We start from the raw sequence: 19,483 nt of genomic DNA on the forward strand, positions 1-19,483 counted from the left end.
AGACTCGGTGAGCTGAAGGACCTGTTTGTGTTCTGTATCTCTAAACTAAACCCCGATATGTAACCCCGAAATGTAAATCAGAATGAGACAGTCAGCTGGTAGACAGAGCCAGAGACACACAGCAGGGTGAGCTCACATGATATATATTATGATATTATTTACGATGGTAAGAAAGTCGAAGACTGCATGGGGCGCTGTCAGTGGCGTCAGGGAGCATGTACTGTGGTGCTGGCGATCTTGGGCTTGTCCCAGTAGCTTAGTCCTGGTCTTCAATGAAGGAGGCGTGGCAATTTCTGTCTTCTCCCTGCAGTTCACCCTTGTCTCGAGACGGGACTCTGATGGTCTCAGGTTTACCCTGGTAGCTCAGTTTTGGGCTTGAAGAGGTGGCGCTGGTGGTATCTGGGTTGTCCTGATGGCTCAGTCTGTCTTTGCCTCTGTGTGTGGCACAGTCCCACATTGTCTGTGGGCAGGAAGAGGCACTGGTGTCTCAGGCTTGTAAGGACTAGGCTGATGAGGTTAAATGTAATCTGATGTTAGCTAATTGGACCCAACTGCTACCAATTGGCCTCTCCTGTCCTGTCAGCCAGTGATAGGGATCAGAGCGGCATCCGAGGGAAGGGGGCGCTGTCACAGTAGGGGAAAATAAATTACCACTCGAAGATAAACCTCAATATCAAATAGCGCAACAGTAGAGTTGCTGCCTTATTATGCCCCTGTCCCACTTAGGAAACCTGAACGGAAACCTCTGGAGACTTTGCGCCCCACCCAAGGTTTCCGTGCGGTTCCCAGAGGTTGCAGGTGGTTGCCGGAGGTTGCAGGTAGTGGAAGCAAGTAGGGAGACTGACAAAAACCTCCGGGAACCGCACGGAAACCTTGGGGGTGGCGCGAAGTCTCCAGAGGTTTCCGTTCAGGTTTCCTAAGTGGGACAGGGGCATTACAGTGCTAGAGACACAGGTTCGATCCTGACTACAGATACTGTCTGTACAGAATTTGTACATTCTCCCCGTGGCCACGTGGGTTTTCTTCGGGTGCTCCCGTTTCCTCCCACACTCCAAAGATGCGCAGGTTTGTAGGTTTTGTGTATAGTTGAGTGTTGGTCGGAGTGGACTGTGTGAGCCAAAGAGCCCCTGTGTTCATGTTGTATCTCTAAAACAATGCCTTGAAGTGGCCTTCACTAGCTATGTTACTGGATGCTCTCATATTTTATAACTGATTGTATCAGTTATGGTTTTTAGGCATTTTGGGGCTTCTACTACACAAAGATGTTTTACTATAATTTCTTATGAAAATTGCAAACATGGGCGGCACGGTGGCGCAGGGGGTAGAGTTGCTGCATTAAGGGTTCGATCCCGACTGTACAGAGTTCTCCCCGTGACCTGTGTGGGTTTTCTCTGAGATCTTTGGCTTCCTTCCACACTCCAAGGACGGACATGTAAGTAGGTTGATTGGCTTGTTAAATGTTAAAAAAAAAAATTGTTCCTAGTGGGTATTGGATAGTGTTAATGTGCGGAGATCGCTGGTCGACGTGGACCCGGTGGACCAAAAGGGCCTGTTTCCGTGCTGTATCTCCCAAACTAAAACTAAAACGTAACCAATTGAAAAGTATATCTAAATTATTGCTAGCCACTATTAAAGTTGATCAGGTCACAGAAAAGCTGGAGAAACTCAGTGCAGCAGCATCTATGGAGCGAAGGAAATAGGCAACGTTTCGGGCCGAAACCCTTCTTCAGACTGAAGAAGGGTTTCGGCCCGAAACGTTGCCTATCTCCTTCGCTCCATAGATGCTGCTGCACCCGCTGAGTTTCTCCAGCTTTTCTGTGTAACCTTCGATTCTCCGGCATCTGCAGTTCCCTCTTAAACATTAAAGTTGATCATCTTGATTAGTCAGCATCTATGGAGTGAAGTAATAGGTGACGTTTCAGGTCAGTCTGAAGAAGGATCTCAACCCAAAACGTCACCCATTCCTTCGCTCCATAGATGCTGCCTCACCCGCTGAGTTTCCCCTTTGATTCTTCCAGCATCTGCAGTTCTTTCTTAAACACCTTGATTAGTCATAACTTGGCATAACTTTGCTTCTGAGTGTCTCACATTTAATACTACGACAGCTGAAACGTTTCTGCAAACCAGGCATTTACTGTCCTGAATGAAAATTAATGATCCTTGTACTAAATAGGTCAATTACCGTCTAAATTATACGTGGGCTTTTACACTATGTTGTAATTTCCTGAAGGGACTGCACATATAAAAGAATGTTTTTGTTCTTTTCTCAAAACTGGTTGGAACGTATAGTCATTATCTGCAAACAAGCAATAGACCTGTTTCATTTATTACTCATGACCAATTTAGCAGCTAACCATTGAGACTCATGTTAACTCCTGGGTACATTGGACCTTATTTGAACCCAAATTACTTTCCAATCAACCACATATAATGTCAGTGTAAGTTGTTTGACTTCTACAAATTGAGACAATGGTATGATTTTAGTCAGCTCAAGGGAGATGATTTTAATTTCCCACAGCCACAAGCTGTGTTTTTAAGTATTGTGATTTATTGCTTACCAGATTATTTCATGATCTGTAGAGAAAACTCTCCCCATCCCGTGATGTGGGTCAGCTTTGTGGAATATTGTGTGGGAATACCACTGTCATTTGAAAGAGCATGTGAAGTAGGCAACATTTGAAGAAATATTACCATTTTTACTATTCCTAGTTAATATTCTAACACTACAGCGTGTCGTTATGGACCAGTACTTGAAATGACTTTTAGCCCGGGTGCCATATCATCATGAGAGAACAGATTTTGCACTTTCAATTATTAGTGATGTACCTAATCAATGAGTCAGACCTGCAATTATTCAGTCAATAAGGTGAGGTGGAAGATTGCAACCTTCACGTGGTCCACCCTGTTTTGACGAATGCAATCAACCCGGCATGCACAATAAAATAAGATCAAATAGAACAAGTTGTCCTACAACTCTAGGCTGTGCACGTCATACGCAAGAAGAAGTTAATATGGTTCAAAAGGGCCATCAGTGGCGCAGCGGAAGTTATATATATATATAAAACTATTATACATACAGCTAGTTACATTATACATTAATGATTTAGATGAAGGAATTAAAAGTAACATTAGCAAACCTGCAGATGACAAAGCTGGGTGACAGTGTGAAGAGGATGCATTGAGGATGCAGGGTGACTTGGATAGGTTGGGTGAGTGGGCAGATGCATGGCAGATGCAGTATAATTTGGATAAATGTTGTTATAGTACCTGCCCCAACTACCTACCTCCTGTGGCAGCTCGTTCCATATACCCAGCAGCCTATAGTTTCAGCGTTGGACTTCAAACAGTGTGGCTGGAGGGAAGCAAGGTACGTGAACTTCGTAAATAAATAAGTCGTGTAATGTTTCCTCCTTGTGAGAATGGAAATCTAATATCAAGCAAATGCTATGTTTGCCACTTCACCTGTGGTAGTGTAACTGCAGAGTGTTTGGGGGAAACTAAAGCCTATCTGAAGCGGAGATGACTTTTCAATGGTCTTGATTACATGTGTAAACTTCTTCTAGTCCAGGTTAAACTGGATTTCAATGGCACACTAATTTATTTATCAGAGTTTTGTGAATGAAATTCTATCCCGTATTTTTATTCAATGTTTATAATTAGTATAATGTATTATTAATTTACTAATGGACACCCAGAACTCAATGTCAAGTTGCATTGCAGGGTCAACTTACCAAGTCTTTATTTTAATCTTTTATCCGATTAATACAATGAGGGTAACACGAAAGGCAAGATGTTTTGCTTTAACAACACAGCCTGGTTCTATCTGAAAGCTGTGATCTCTTTAACCTTTCACTGCACATCTTGCAACAATCAGCAGGTTATGATCTCATTAACCTTTCATTGTACACTTTGCACCAAACAGCAGGTAGTCAAGTGTATAACATAATCCTGAAACACAAGCAGGAGGCTCGGATGACTTTGTAAACTGCTTAAACTTTAGTTTGACTGTTTAGGACGTCACCTGAACCTGATATCGTTACAGCACTGACACACTTAATAATCCATCTGACAAATACTTTTTAGTAAAGAGGTAAATACTTTAGTAAATACTTTTTAGTAAAGAGGTAAAAAAGGAGGTACACATCAGCCGAAGAACACACATTAACAATATACTCTGATGGCAAATAATAGTCTTTAGGTACCCAAAACTTCACCTACCCATATTCTCCAGAGATAGTGCCTGATCTGTTGAATTACTCCAGCACTTTGTGTTTTTTGTCTGATGGGGCAATAGTCACTAGAACGATAATTTAATTTTACTGAGAAATACCAATAAATCTCTCGGTTAGGTGAAGTTTTGAAATAGTAACTTTTTGGTTCAAAAGCTAATTTTTTAACAGAATGCTGCCTGTATTTGGGAGTCTTAGCCCCAAGAAAAGGTTGGATAAACTTGACTCGACTTCGGGAAATGGAATGCAGGGGAGAGACAAGAACTTTGCCTTCCATCACAGTGAGGAGGAGAGCCACTGTGATGGATGTTTATGTGAATAGTGTTGGTGTGTGTTTTGGTTTTTTTATTGTATGGCTGCAGAAACTACATTTCGTTTGAACCTCATGTGAGGTTCAAATGACAAATAAAGGTATTGTATTGTATTGTATTGATTATTTTCCCTGGTCATAAGGTCATAAATGATAGGAGTAGAATTAGGTCATTCGGCCCCATCAAGTCTACTCCGTCATTCAATCATGGCTGATCTATCTCCTAATCCCATGCTCCCATCTTCTCCCCATAACCCCTGACACCTGTACTAATCAAGAAGGTGTGTCGGGGGGGGGACCTGACAGAGGTATATAAAATTATGAAAAGCATTGATAGAGTAGATGGAACCTTTATTCGAGGGTGGAGATGTCAAAGACTAGAAGTGTTTAGCTTTAAGGTGAGAGGGGCAAAGTTTCAAGGGGATGTACGGGGTAGATTTTTACACAAAGGATGGCGGGTGCCTTGAAGGCACTGCCAGGGGTGTTGGCGGAGGCAGATATGATCGTGCCGTTTAAGTGGCATTTAGACAGGCATATGCATATACAGAAAATACAGGGTTAGGGATCATGTGAGGGCAGATGAGATTAGTTTATTTTGTCATGTTCGACATTGTCAGCAGAAGGACCTGTTCATGAGCTGTGCTTGTCTATGTTCTATTTACTTGCAATTTGAACTAGAGAGATGAACAAAATTGTCAGTGCATTATAATGACCAATGATCATCAAATTAACATGGATATTTGAAGGAAACATCAGCGAGAGCTTGGTGCTGGTATTAAATGTAAATGAACCATTATAGATATTTGAAATGCGAGTTGCACAGGAATTAGGTTCCAGGCTAAATTGCTTCTCAGTTCTCTTGTGCTCAATAAAACAAGAAGCTTCCACGTTGAGCCCTTGTAAGTTCATCTCTGAAAACATTATTCTCTATCTTGCCATTTCCATCACGGAATAGTTATTTTGCAAGCATTTAGCAGCACGGTGTTCTGTGGCTGCACAAGTGGCAATCGCAACACTAACTTCCAACACCCACCGTTTCTTCATTTAGTTTTAGAGATAGGGCATAGAAATAGGCCCTTCAGGCCCACTGGGTCCATGCTGACCATCCATCACCCGTTCACACTAGTTCTATGTTATCCTACTTTTGCATCTGCTCCCTACACACCAGAGGCAATTCACAGAGGGGCAAATAGCCTACAAACCCGCACATCTTTGGGAGGTGGGACAATACTTTCAGCCTTCCTGACGCAGCCTACTGTGAAGATGGACAGGATGGCAGAAGGTGACGAGCCTGTGATGAACTGGGCTGTGTTCACCACTCTCTGCATGTTCAGACTGTCAGTTGCCACACCAGGCTGAGATGCATCCCACGGAATACTTTCTGCAGCACTTCTGTGGTTGTTTGAGAGAATACTTGTGGACATGCTAAAACCTCTCGGACGCCGAAGCATGATGTACTTTCTTGAAAACCCACACAGGGCACGGGAAGAAGGTACACACTCCGCACAGACAGCACCCGTGAACAGGATTGAACCGTGTCTCCGGCGCTGTAAGGCAGCAACTTTACTGCTGCGCCATTGTGGGTTTATAAGATAGGTAAAAATGTGAAGCTAAAAGAAACACACGGCTTAGTTGATGGGATTAGTTGAAACAGCATTCAAAGAGATTTGTGTGTCGCTTAAATCCAGTTTGGAAAAGCTTGTGCTGTAATTTGTATGAAACATCGTGTAAAGCTGTATAAATTACAAAGAGGCAACATACTCTTTGCTTTTCGATGTGTTTTGCTTTCCTGCATCAGAAAGCAGTATAATGGGAATGAGCCATTCTGCTTAAACTGAAGCAATAAACGTGACAATCTTATTGATGTTATTGTGATCTATGCAATGTAAATAGGATGAATTGCGACTACCAGCATTTGCATATAGATACTTGGAGAGGAAGAATTTCCGCAATGTTAATGCATTGAACGAGACAAGCTTCATTATAACTAACTGAGTCTTGAGAGTCAATCTCTTGAAGATTTGATTGTTTCCATTGATTATAATGGGTCATCCATCAGGAACGCAATAAGTGGTAATTTGAGAGCAGGATTTGTAACAACAGGTTGTAATATGATACTGCACCACCACAAGTAGACCACGGCAACTTCATTCCATCTCTGCTAAGCCCCAAGTGTCTTTCAAGATCATTTGCATAATTTGTAATACGTGAAGAAAAACAATTTGAAATGTTATGTATTAAGCAATCTTCCACTGTGTTATATTTAATACCAGATTAACAAAGATCTCTCGGAGAAATACCTGACAATAAAGCAGATAAACGTTTGTCTCAAAGGAAACAATCAGTACTTACCTACAAAGAATTACATATGTGACTCGTCATTATTCCATTGGGCTAGATTGCACAACAGATGAGTTCATTAGATTTTAATGGATTCAAATGATCTTAAACTGCATGAATATTTTAATTGCTGTGTGAATTACTCTGTAATACAAAAGACTTCGAGCCTTTTTCTGCTGTCTTATGATGTAATGGTTCTTTTTTTATATTAGCAAATATACTTATGAATGCATACGAATATAATCTGATGAAAGCAGATGGAACCAGTATTTTGTTCATTTTCTGGGAATATTACCAGCCTAACCAAGAAACTGTGCCACTAACAATTGCTGCAAGGTGTTTAGCTAAAATTCTAACTGGATGGACTGTATAAATGGAGAGAGAAGAAACTGCAAGTTGGAGCTATCACCTCTTAAACCAGGTGGTAAAAATTCAATGGCAATCAAATTAAATTCAATTACATTTCTTAAATGTACAAGGAGGAATACAAGTGTTTTTTTGCCCCTTTAGGGTGACACGACAATTTTAGCAGCAAGTATTTCTGGGTCTGAGGATGTTGTCAAGATGGGGACTGGCCACAGTGCATGCTCCGAATTAGCTCAGAAATTCTACCACTCCATGACTCGTTATAACACGACTCAGAAAGAAGCCACGCGCATGCACACGCGGCCTACAGCGGTGGAGCAGCGGCGGAGGACAGCAACGGTAACGCTTGGCCAGGCCGACCCTGCAACGCTGCAAGGACAACATGCCTTCAAGGTCAGGTCAAGAACCCTGGGACTTGAAATTGTGGCGACTCTGTACAGTATCTCTGTACTACTGCTGTACACTTGTACTGTATCTGAGATGCTTATCTAAGATGTATCTAAGTGCATATGTCTAGTGATACGTGCCCTGAACACTGTACCTCGGTACATGTGACAAATAAAGTACCAATGAACAATTGAATCTAATGTAAAAACGAGCATTTTACTAAAGGAAAGGACAGTTCCTAGTGATGGCATAATGTAACATTTGTCCCTACTCTTGTTTCTTTCTCTACAGCAGCCACTACTTTGGGCACAATTGCTGGCATCTATCAGGAAGCAACTGAAGCATCATATACTATGATGTAGTTGACCAAGCCATCAAGGTTTTGAAAGGAACCAATTCACTGATACAATTGGTGGTCCAGCCAAGCTTGGTGGTCCAGCCAAGGCAACGTTTCGGGCCGAAACCCTTCTTCAGACTGGAGGAAGGGTTTGAAGAAGGGTTTCGGCCCGAAACGTTGCCTATTTCCTTTGCTCCATAGATGCTGCTGCACCCGCTGAGTTTCTCCAGCTTTTTTGTGTACCTTCGATTCTCCAGCATCTGCAGTTCCTTCTCAAAGCTTGAGGAGGTCTTAGACATCATTTCAAAGTGAAAACAGTGTGTCCAACTTAATCTAATCAAGGCATTTCCATGTGGCAACCCACTATTCCCAAGGAAATATTGGGGTAAGTATGCCTACACTGCTTTGCATACCACCAGCTTAGGAAATTTAACTGGAAATCTCTCCATGATAAGTTCACCGACGCTAAAATCCACCTACTCCAAAAACCCACTTTTCATTATTAAAACTTATCCCATTATATTGAACGAACATTGTGATTCCTGATTAACATTGCCCATAAAACTGATGGTACCAAAGAGCACCAAGGGGTGTCCTCAGAGCAATTATCAATGATGTGATAGTCTTCTGCTCTGGAAAGTAAAGTCTTACATCTTTGACACATGTTGCTGAGTAAAACTTTTAACTACGCTATTACTCGAGGAGCTGCATCAATCTACAGCTCCTGGGATGTTGTGAAGCATCATTTAACCCTTCTGCGGGTATTCTTTGTTTTGCAGTTAGTGAGGAATCGCCCCATTTGGCTCAATGCCCAATTCTTGGCCAATATGGCATGTCCTGACAATGCAAAGACTGGAGCTTTGCCCTTCACTGGGTATCACACATCTTACAAACATCTCTATAATCCCATGTAACACTACACATTTAGTGAGGCCAGTAACTTTGATAAAGTTACTCCAATGGTCACACACAACATGAAGGTGATGTCTATTTGCCTCACAAGGCCAAGCCCAAACTGTGAAAAGACCTGACTCCAATCTCATTGAGATTACTGCAATAAACCAGACAGACATCACACTTCGCAATGATTTGTTTAAGCTCCTCTGGAATCCTGGACCAATAAATGCGGTCACAGCCTCTCCAGATACGAGCGTCGATGCCAATATTCCCTGAATAAGCTGCTGACATTAATGCAATGCAGCTGCTACCACATTGATATCCTTTGAACATCAACTTCCCTTGTTGTTCGTCTCAAAATTCAAAGTGAAGATGGAGGCACTCAGGCAGACCTGAGTTGAACCCAGCCAGACTTACCCAGATAATCCAATTGCTTCTGAAGAGAATCATCTGTTGCAGCACGATTAAAGTGTTGCCAACACAAGACTTCAACTGGAATTGAATTGTAGTCTATTTCGTCAGCCCCTTTGGTAAGATCAAAGGGATTCGCTTCTAGAATTGTTGATTTCTCAAGAGCTGGAAGAATCTTCCACTTTCTAAGATACCTTCGGACATTATGTTTTTGGTATTGTAACAGCATTTTTGAAGCATTCAGGCATGTCATTTAGTGCCTTGAGATGCATTAGTGGCCCCCTAGTTGTTTCCATGGTGTGCCATGGAGTCCTTCCTTCCTAATACAGAAAGTTAAAACGCATTTTAATATGAGGAAACGCAAGCTCACCAAGGTCTCTCCACCACTCAGATCCATCCTCCATCCCTCTGGCCCCAACAGCATCGCATTTACTATGCCCCAAGTAGCTCACATATGTCATCAGGTCATACGGTTATAAGTGATCGGAGCAAAACCCTCTGAGTTTCTCCAGACTCCGTTTTTTCATTTGAATTTCTTCCTGGGTCTGATAGAGAAAAGATTAAAATTGTTTCGTTCAACACATTTTAGGAAAGGCCAACAACTTGCATCTGTGGTTGGGGTGGGAGCAGATGTAGCTCTGGTGCCTAGTGAGAAAGCTACACTGTCCAGAGACGGACATGATATAATGGTCTATCACGAGTTACTATCGAGATACCATTAGCCATAGAACATTACCTTTTGCATGGGTTTGCACCTTCAACAAGTGGGGAGGTCAAAAGAAATGGGCAAGTTGGCTATAAGTAAACATCAACGTATAATTAGGAACATGTTTTCTCTGCATTGATTATTCAATGAAAATCTGAGCCGTTACATGGCAATTGAGATTAAATCAACAAAAAGTTGATTACTCTTTGGTTAATGTCTTGGTTTTATATATTTGTGTAGTATTTATGTCCCTTGATAACAACTATAGCTGAACTCTCAAATTCTCAGTGAGAGTAGTTCTGTCTTTTATCTAACGTGCAGTGTGTGTGGCAAGTGTCAGACTAATTTAATATTACAAATTATGGAGAAACTTTGAGAGACGCTGGTCTTTAAGATTGTACCTGTGCCTTCCTGCAACTTCCAAGAGACACACCCTCCCCCACCACAGTCTGTGGCTAACCTCCTGAGTCCGTCATTGGGAAAGGGGGCAGAGGGAATAACCTCAGAATAAAAGGGTGTACCTTTAGAATGGAGATGAGGAGGAATTTTTTTAGCCAGAGAGTATTGAATCTGTGGACATCATTGCCATAGGTGGTGGTGGAGGCCAAGTTGGAGATCGATAGACTCTTGATTAGTATGGGTTATGGGAGAAGGCAGGAGAATATTATTGAGAAGAAAAATATATCCCCCGTGGTCGAACGATGGGCCGAATGGCCTAATTCTGCTCCTATGTCTTGTGAACATAATCAACAGGGAATGGCAGTGGATAATCATGTTGTATTCTTTGGTATGTTGGTATCAATACACCCTGCACTATAGAAACATAGAAACTTGGTGCAGGAGTAGGCCATTCGGCCCTTCGATCCTGCACCGCCATTCAATATGATCATGGCTGATCATCCAACTCAGTATCCCGTACCTGCCTTCTCTCTGTGAACCCTTTAGGTTTCACTGCGACCTTTTCAGGACAATTGCGAGCCAGAGAACAGAAAAGGGTGCTAGTGTTGAACCACACTCGAGGTGTGTTAAACAATGGAATGAAAATAATACAAAATAGGAGAGTTTGTATTTTTTAGATTGAGGGAAACTCGAGGTAGTTTGTTGCGAAAGATATGTTATGGTATGTTAGGCTCAGAATTATGTTTAAATGACAAGCAAACTGTTCTAATGTGAATTGGATCAAGAAGTAAACCCACAGTTTGTTCATCACTGACAGGGAAATATTTTTCTACCTACTACTTACCACGTGTGGTATGGTGGCGCCGTGGTAGAGTTGCTGCCTTACAGCGCCAGATGCCCGGGTTCAATCCTGACTAAGGGTGCTGTCTGTACGGAGTTTGTACTTTCTCCCCGTGACCTGCGTGGGTTTTCTCCGGGATCTCCAGTTTCCTCCCACACTCCAAATACGTACAGGTTTGTGGGTTAATTGGCTTGGTGTAATTGTAAACTGTCCCTAGTGTGTGTCGGATACCGTTAGTGTGCGGGGATCGCTAAATGACCCACCGAGTCCGTGTTGTATCTCTGAACTAAACTTAACTACATTTTGTAACTTGTCTATGAATGAATAAGGGCTTGAAGGATATATTCTGACACAAAAGGATTTGAGTATAGGAGCAGGGAGGTTCTACTGCAGTTGTACAGGGTCTTGGTGAGACCACACCTGGAGTATTGCGTACAGTTTTGGTCTCCAAATCTAAGGAAGGACATTATTGCCATAGAGGGAGTGCAGAGAAGGTTCACCAGACTGATTCCTGGGATGTCAGGACTGTCTTATGAAGAAAGACTGGATAGACTTGGTTTATACTCTCTAGAATTTAGGAGATTGAGAGGGGATCGTATAGAAACTTACAAAATTCTTAAGGGGTTGGACAGGCTAGATGCAGGAAGATTGTTCCCGATGTTGGGGAAGTCCAGGACAAGGTGTCACAGCTTAAGGATAAGGGGGAAATCCTTTAAAACCGAGATGAGAAGAACTTTTTTCACACAGAGAGTGGTGAATCTCTGGAACTCTCTGCCGCAGAGGGTAGTCGAGGCCAGTTCATTGGCTATATTTAAGAGGGAGTTAGATGTGGCCCTTGTGGCTAAGGGGATCAGAGGGTATGGAGAGAAGGCAGATACAGGATACTGAGTTGGATGATCAGCCATGATCATATTGAATGGCGGTGCAGGCTCGAAGGGCCGAATGGCCTACTCCTGCAGCTAATTTCTATGTTTCTATGTTTCTAAAATGTGGATCTTAACCAGATATGACCCAACCCTATACAAACAATTATTAAATGCTAATAATAATTGTAGATTGATGGTGCGAGAGGCATATGCGACGGGTGGTGGGGTGCCATCTATGGTAGATGGTTGCAAGCAGGCTGCGCCGAGCCCAAATTTCGAGGCATCGCAGGTGATCGTCACCGGACGTTTCAGGTCGAAGAAAGTCAGGGTCGGTGCACTGGTCAGTTTGGATTTAAAAACATCAAAGGCAACCTGATGTTGCAGGAACCATGACCATGCAGTGTCCTTTTTGTTCAGCTGCCGCAGTGTGGAGCATAATTCGCTGAGGTTTGGTATGAACTTTCCGGGATAGTTTACCATGCCCAGAAAACGTTGCAGGCCTTTCACGTCTGTGGGGGCAGGCATCTCTGTGATGGCAGCAGCTTTCTTCCGATCGGGTTTGAGGCCATCAGGAGTAAAGATGTGGGAAACCGCTGGATCCCGGAACTTACACTTGTCAGGATTGAGGTTGATTATAATAATAACTACAATTAATTAATGTTTTAAAAAGTAGCTGTGATTTATTCAAACTTCCTCCAGTGATGACGCAAGGGTCAAGTTACCTAACATAAGAACCTGCATTTTTCCAAGTACTGTGAATGTCGTAGAAGTTGGTTGGGTTAAATTAACCATATGAAAATATGGAAACAGGGAGCGAAAAGGCATGAAGTGCAAGAAAGTATAATTTCCTTTGATGAAAGAAAAATATTTTTACAACAAGGTAAAGCGTGAATTTTGTAAAACATGAAAAATCTGTCAAAAGGAATACATTTTTTAAAATGATTAATGGTTAATCTGCAGTTATTAGTGGCAGCTTTCAACAATTACCGGAACATGTGGGGGCGGGCAGCATTGAGTTCCAAATCTGGAACTTTGGCAATATTTAGGTCACTTATATTACAGGAGGACATCGTTGTTGTTGCTTATTTTTGGTGCTCCTGACTTAAGTGCATAGAATCGAAGAGGTCCATAAACTTGGTGCAGTTTAGCCATAGGTGGTTTTACAACTATTAGTGAGCAGTCTGACAATGCTCGCCTTGTGTTGGGGAGGTTTCCTCTAACACCAATATTGCTAAATGACTGGTTTGCCTCCTAAAACATATTATATCACTTAGCAGGTCTTTCCTTCTTGCTAAATCAATGATGTCATAATGGTTTCCTCCTTGCCCTGTCTGATGCAAGTGATGATGTCATTATTAACGCAAAGTCTATAAATATTTTTGTTAAAACCATTTTATAAAGCCGGATTTCTTTGATTTTGATGTTTTACCGTTGCACCAGCCAGGAACTGCGTGCAATGTATATTGATGAGATATTACAGCTGGTATCCATTTCAATTACAAATACGTAGATGGAAGGAGTCAGTGTATGGTGAAACACGGCTTCTCAACAGTGGCATTCTTATATTAAACTCAATTTATTTGTGTAGGAGGCCGACCACTTTATACAAACTGGTGTAAGTTCAACTGGGCTTCAGAAATGTTTTTAAAGGTTTGACTTCATCTACATTCGATAGAACTGTCTTTGTTAAAGAATATATTAGTGCATTGAAACTTGCCTTCGACCAAAGCTTCAGTCCTGGCTTTTAAATATATACTCCCATATTACTAGGCAGTTGGGAAGAGTAGCAACTGGAGTGCAGGTGAACTGGATAGACTACTAGTCTATCGAAAGATGCTGCATTCAGTCTTGAGCTTATTGTCAGCTGAGCCACAATTGGATCTACTGTTTGGCACGGGATGGGAAAAAGGAGTCTGCGTTAGCTATCTACATCATTGTCCAAGGTACCTGGCATGGGGGAGGTGCCAAGAACAAAGAGGAACCACAGGAGCTTCATTGAACACTTCATAACTTTGTCAACGCCCTTGACATGGTGACTCTTTGCATACTTGTGTAGGGTACACAAAACAAAGAATTTCACTGTGACATGTCACATGTGATAATACAGTACCATTCATTCATTCATTCTTTCATTCATTCATTCATTATGCAATAATTCATTCATCCATTCATTCATTCTTTCATTCATCCATACATTCATCCATTATGCAATAATTCATTCTTTCATTCATCCATACATTCATCCATTATGCAATAATTCATTCATTCATTCATTCATTCATTCATTCATTCATTCATTCATTCATTATATGGAGTGAAAAGATGAAGACATGATCAGATATAGTTTCAGGCTCAGCCTCAATGAAAGGCCTCTCAATACTCAGTGGGTCGGGTGGCACAGTTGTGCAGCTGCTAGAGCTGTTGCCTCATGTCAAGCTTGAAAGTATGGATCCATTCGATGGAGCACAGGGATGTACCTTCTTTACCAACGATGATCAGCAGCAACATCTGTGTCAAACCATTTCAGGAAACAGCGACAGTGGGAATGGGCTGTCGTCTGTATCCGAAAAGGCGGATGTTGGCCGGTTTCAGTTTCGGCGATCCAATCCTCTCCCAGATGTCCTGACCCACTAGCGACACAGCCGCACCAGTGTCCCCCTCGAACCGTAGATCGACGATCGAGACCGGCAGCGAAATCCTCGGCTTGTCGGTGATCGTGGCCACAGCGAGCACTTCAATAGAAATGGTCTCCTCGATTTGGTCGACTGTGTTTTACGCTTCCTTGCCCTTTCTCCGCTGTCCTATGGATTGACACACTGCCTGGAGATGACCTTTTCGGTAACGGACATAACAAACGGACTTGATATACGGGCACTCACGGTGATGATGAGCAGTTGAGCCACACCGGTAGCTGGGTTTCGATCCTCCCTCCCACAGGGGAACAGCTCTTCTAAAACTGTCCCACCTTCTCCGGATTTGCTCTGAGTTGATCAACTGGATTCTGGCGTTGGAGACGAGTCTGACGAACTGAATGCACCTCCTGAGGGAGCTTCGACGCTGTTTTGCCGGCCATTTTGTGTAGTTCTTTACTCAGTCGCTCAGCCATCTTAGCACACTGCAGCACATTCTTCAATGAGGTGTCCGATTTGTTGAGAATCGCCTGCTGGATGAATCCGTGCCTGTAGCCCATGACCAGTCTATCCAGCAGCTCATTGTCTCGGCACTTTTCGCAGCAAAGAGTTCTAAAATCACATGCCTTTGCCTTGGTGTGAATTTCGACAAGAAATTCAGTAATCAATTGCCTTCCTGTTCCACCGTCCTGTAGAAATCAAAGCGAGCGGCGAGGAAATTTTGACTTTCTGCGAAATGCAGCTGCAAAGCCGTTGTGATTTCAGCATATGAGGCTTCTGTTACTTCTGTAAGTAAATGTTGAAGCAGTGCAAAAGCTTCTGGAGACATTGAAGAACTCAAGAGGTCAGTCATGATTGCAATCCTTTCAAAATAAAACTCAGCACGCATTCAAAGGTGAGGTTTCTCCTGGGATGTCAGGACTTTCATATGATGAAAGACTGGATAGACTCAGCTTGTACTTGCTAGAATTTAGGGGGGATCTTATAGAAACTTACAACATTCTTAAGGGGTTGGACAGGCTAGATGCAGGAAGATTGTTCCCGATGTTGGGGAAGTCCAGAACAAGGGGTCCCACAGTTTAAGGATAAGGGGGAAGTCTTTTAGGACCGAGATGAGAAAAACATTTTTCACACAGAGAGTGGTGAATCTCTGGAATTCTCTGCCACAGAAGGTAGTTGAGGCCACAGTTCATTGGCTATATTTAAGAGGGAGTTAGATGAGGCCCTTGTGGCTAAAGGGATCAGCGGGTATGGAGAGAAGGCAGGTACAGGATACTGAGTTGGATCAGCCATGATCATATTGAATGGCGGTGCAGGCTCGAAGGGCCGAATGGACTCTACTCCTGCACCTATTATCTATGTTTCGATGTTCTATGTTTCGCAATCATTTCTCAATCAGGCCTCTGTATACCTGTATATTCCAATCTAATTTATTGTGACTATTTTTGTATTTACATCTAAATCTATGTGTTAAAATACATTTGGCTGAGGTCAGTATTTGTGGCACAACTGGTCTTACCCCTCCACGGCCCAGACATTATTCCTTACTAGAATCCCACATCATTGCCCGTGATAGCACCAGCAATATTGTAATCGCTCCGAATACAATACGGAAATTAATCTTTCACTGTTGGTGCTGTAATGAACCGCTGATCCATGATAGCCAGCAGGTTTATTGTGAAATGCATCTGTTTCCATTCAGGAGACCATTGGAGGCTAAAACTTTACAAAGTAACTTGAAATATTGGATTTGCCCATTGTTTAAATGTTTAAAAAAAAACAGAATGTTCTCCATAGCAGAACATTCTGATGCCACTTGCAATCCTTCACTGCAAACTATTTCAATGAAGTCAAATTGATTTGTACGGATGTCAGGGGTTATGGGGAGAAGGCAGGTGAATGAGGTTAGGAGGGGAAGATAGATCAGCCATGATTGAATGCAGAGTAGACTTGATGGGCCGAATGGCCTAATTCTGCTCCTATCACTTATGACCCTATGACCGAACCCTCTCAGTTGGTAGCGACACAAATACTTGCTACATCATTTGCCTTTTGCTCTTCTTACTGCCTCTCTCTCTCTCATTATTCTTCTTTGCTGCTTCTACTAAATATGCCAGTACTGTACCTGCCTTGGAACAATAGTTCATTATTGGACACAAACAGTCACTTCCAACTTCATACACTAATGTTTTGTTAAATAAATGTCAGTAACTTTGTGCTTCAATAACAGAACAAATTCCTAAATGTCCCCAATACAACCAGTGACCTGGACTTCTTGTAAGATCATTATTGGCATTAACAGTCGCACTGTAAAATAAACATAGTAACAATGACAATAAATTAACACCAATTGAAAAGTCCAGACTATCATTCTTGAAATTAGATTTAATTGTTAGTGATTGTACAGGTCCATAGTCTTATAAACAGTTGTACTGTTGAATAAGACAAAACATTCAACAAATGAAGGTTTATGTAAGAAGGAGGAATGGTCCCGACCCAAAAGATCACCTATTCATGTTCACCAGAGATGCTGCCTGACCTAGTGGTGTCTAGTTATTGTAACTCAGCATCTGCAGTTCTTTGTTCCCAGGGTTTATGGCTTATGTAATCATTCCTGAAAGAGCTGGAGATATTAGGGGGAGGACAATCTCCAATTATTAAACTGTTGGATTAAGTCTAGTGCTGGTCAGGAAGCAGTAAATGCTGCTGCCAGTATTGGCACAAAATACGACCAGGCTCCAATGTTGCCAAGTTTTCATGGAATATATACAAGATCATTTTCTACCGAGCTGGGAGTTGATGGGGTGGGTAAACAGCTTCTAGCCAATAATAACTTCCAGCTTCAGCCATAATGGTTGCAAGTTTTCAGCCAAGTATAAGATTAGGTTCAAGTGTAGTTCTTTCCATGACTGACTCCCAGCATTTGATGGGCCACATGGCCTAATTCTGCTCCGATAACTTCTGAACATAATTTTGAGAAGACCACATTGAGAGCATCTAATTCAAAGGACAGCGTTAGAGGAAGTGCATGTGAATCTCAGTTTACCTTGTTGCCATGGTCCTTTGCAAAATAAATTCCAATCTGCTACTAAGGCTTACAGAAAATGTTGTTTAGTTGTTCAGTTGCTATCAAGAATCCCCACCACAAACTACTTGAGAGCAATCACCAATCAGAAACTTAATTCAAGTCATTAATTCAAAAGCATGGTAGCAAGGCCATTTCAGCTTTTGGGGACAATTTTTACAACATATCGAAGCCAATTAACCTACAAACCTGTACATCTTTGGGGTGTTGGAGGAAACCAGAGCACCTGGAAAAAACCCACGCAATCACAGGGAGAACGTACAAACTCCGTACAGACAGCACCTGTGGTCAGGATTGAACCCGGGTCCCTGGTGCTGCAAGGCATCAACTCTACCGCTGTGCATCCCTCTGAATTTCTCCAGAGTTTGTATTTTCCTTTTGAATTATTTGCAAAGTTTTGGGACTGATGCCTGGGACAAGAGCAGCAGAAACATGGGAACCAGTTACACAGGATCTCCCTGAAGTTGCACACCATGCTGACTTGGAAATAGACCGCTGTGGTTTCTTTGTCACTGAGTTAAGATCCTCTTACCCCCACCTGCCCAACTACACAGTAGGGGTACCTTCACCATACTGACTGCAGTGGCTTACCACCACCTACTGAAGTGTAATTCATGGTTACACAAAAAAGCTGGAGAAACTCAGCGGGTGCAGCAGCATCTATGGAGCGAAGGAAATAGGCAACGTTTCGGGCCGAAACGTTGCCTATTTCCTTCGCTCCATAGATGCTGCTGCACCTGCTGAGTTTCTCCAGCTTTTTTGTGTAACCTTCGATTCTCCAGCATCTGCAGTTCCCTCTTAAACAATGAAGTTTAAAACAGTTCCCTCTTAAACAACAACAATTCATGTTGGGCAACAAATGATGACCAATGATATTCATTCGTATGAATATTAAAAAAATGTCCTGCTGGGGTCACAGTTAATGCCCGTACAAACTGGGAGATGAATTATCACAGTAAATTGAGTTTCAATTTGTCTTTTCATTTGACACAGCGTTCTACTTTAAATTAATTTGTTTTCTCTACTTTTTTTCAGGGGCTAATTGAAAGAATAAATGAGATTCAGTCTGCCTCATTTAAGTGCACCACTCAAAACTATAATTCATTAACGCTTTGAAAACACTGGACCCATGCTGAGTCTAGTGCTGTTTACAACAACTTGCTTCTTGCTTTTTCTCAGGCAACAGTGAAATTATAGGAACACCGTCCAGCCGTAACAGTTGATATAGCAACAGCCATAAACATCCTTATTCCAAAGCTGGGTAACGTGAGAATGTCATTCAGGGCTCTGGGATAATGTACCTAAAGATTCCCACATCTCTAACATAAAATAAGTTGGAACAATTACAATGTTTAAAAGTAATTTAGACTAATACATGGATTGAAATGATGTAATAGCAAATGGGCAACTTGGGCAATAGCTCAGATGGGCAACTTGGTCAGCATGGACAAGTTGGGCTGAAGGGCCTGTTTCCGTGATGGATAAATCTTTGACACTTCGATAATGATCCGATCTAGCATATTGTATATATTATGGTCTCCCCCATTGCCGACTCCAGGTTTACTGAATGCAAATCCCACCTACACATTGATCTTAAAGTACAAGAAGCATTTATGTTTGACATTTTAGCAGCTGGTGTAAATTAAATCCTTGTAAAACCATGAACCCTCCACTTTTTA

General features: G+C 42.1%; 1 long non-coding RNA gene across 2 annotated transcripts in view; it reads left to right on the plus strand.

The window, feature by feature from the left end:
* Positions 1 to 8,050, plus strand: part of LOC129708104 (uncharacterized) — a 130,338-nt gene extending 122,288 nt beyond the window's left edge. For both annotated transcript variants that reach the window (XR_008725284.1, XR_008725285.1), the window contains one exon: positions 7,092 to 8,050. This is a non-coding gene — a long non-coding RNA (uncharacterized LOC129708104). The remainder of the gene's footprint in view (positions 1 to 7,091) is intronic.
* The last annotated feature ends 11,433 nt before the right edge of the window (positions 8,051 to 19,483 follow it).

The sequence above is a fragment of the Leucoraja erinacea genome, chromosome 23 (genome assembly GCF_028641065.1).
Source record: "Leucoraja erinacea ecotype New England chromosome 23, Leri_hhj_1, whole genome shotgun sequence".
Lineage (NCBI taxonomy): Eukaryota > Metazoa > Chordata > Chondrichthyes > Rajiformes > Rajidae > Leucoraja > Leucoraja erinaceus.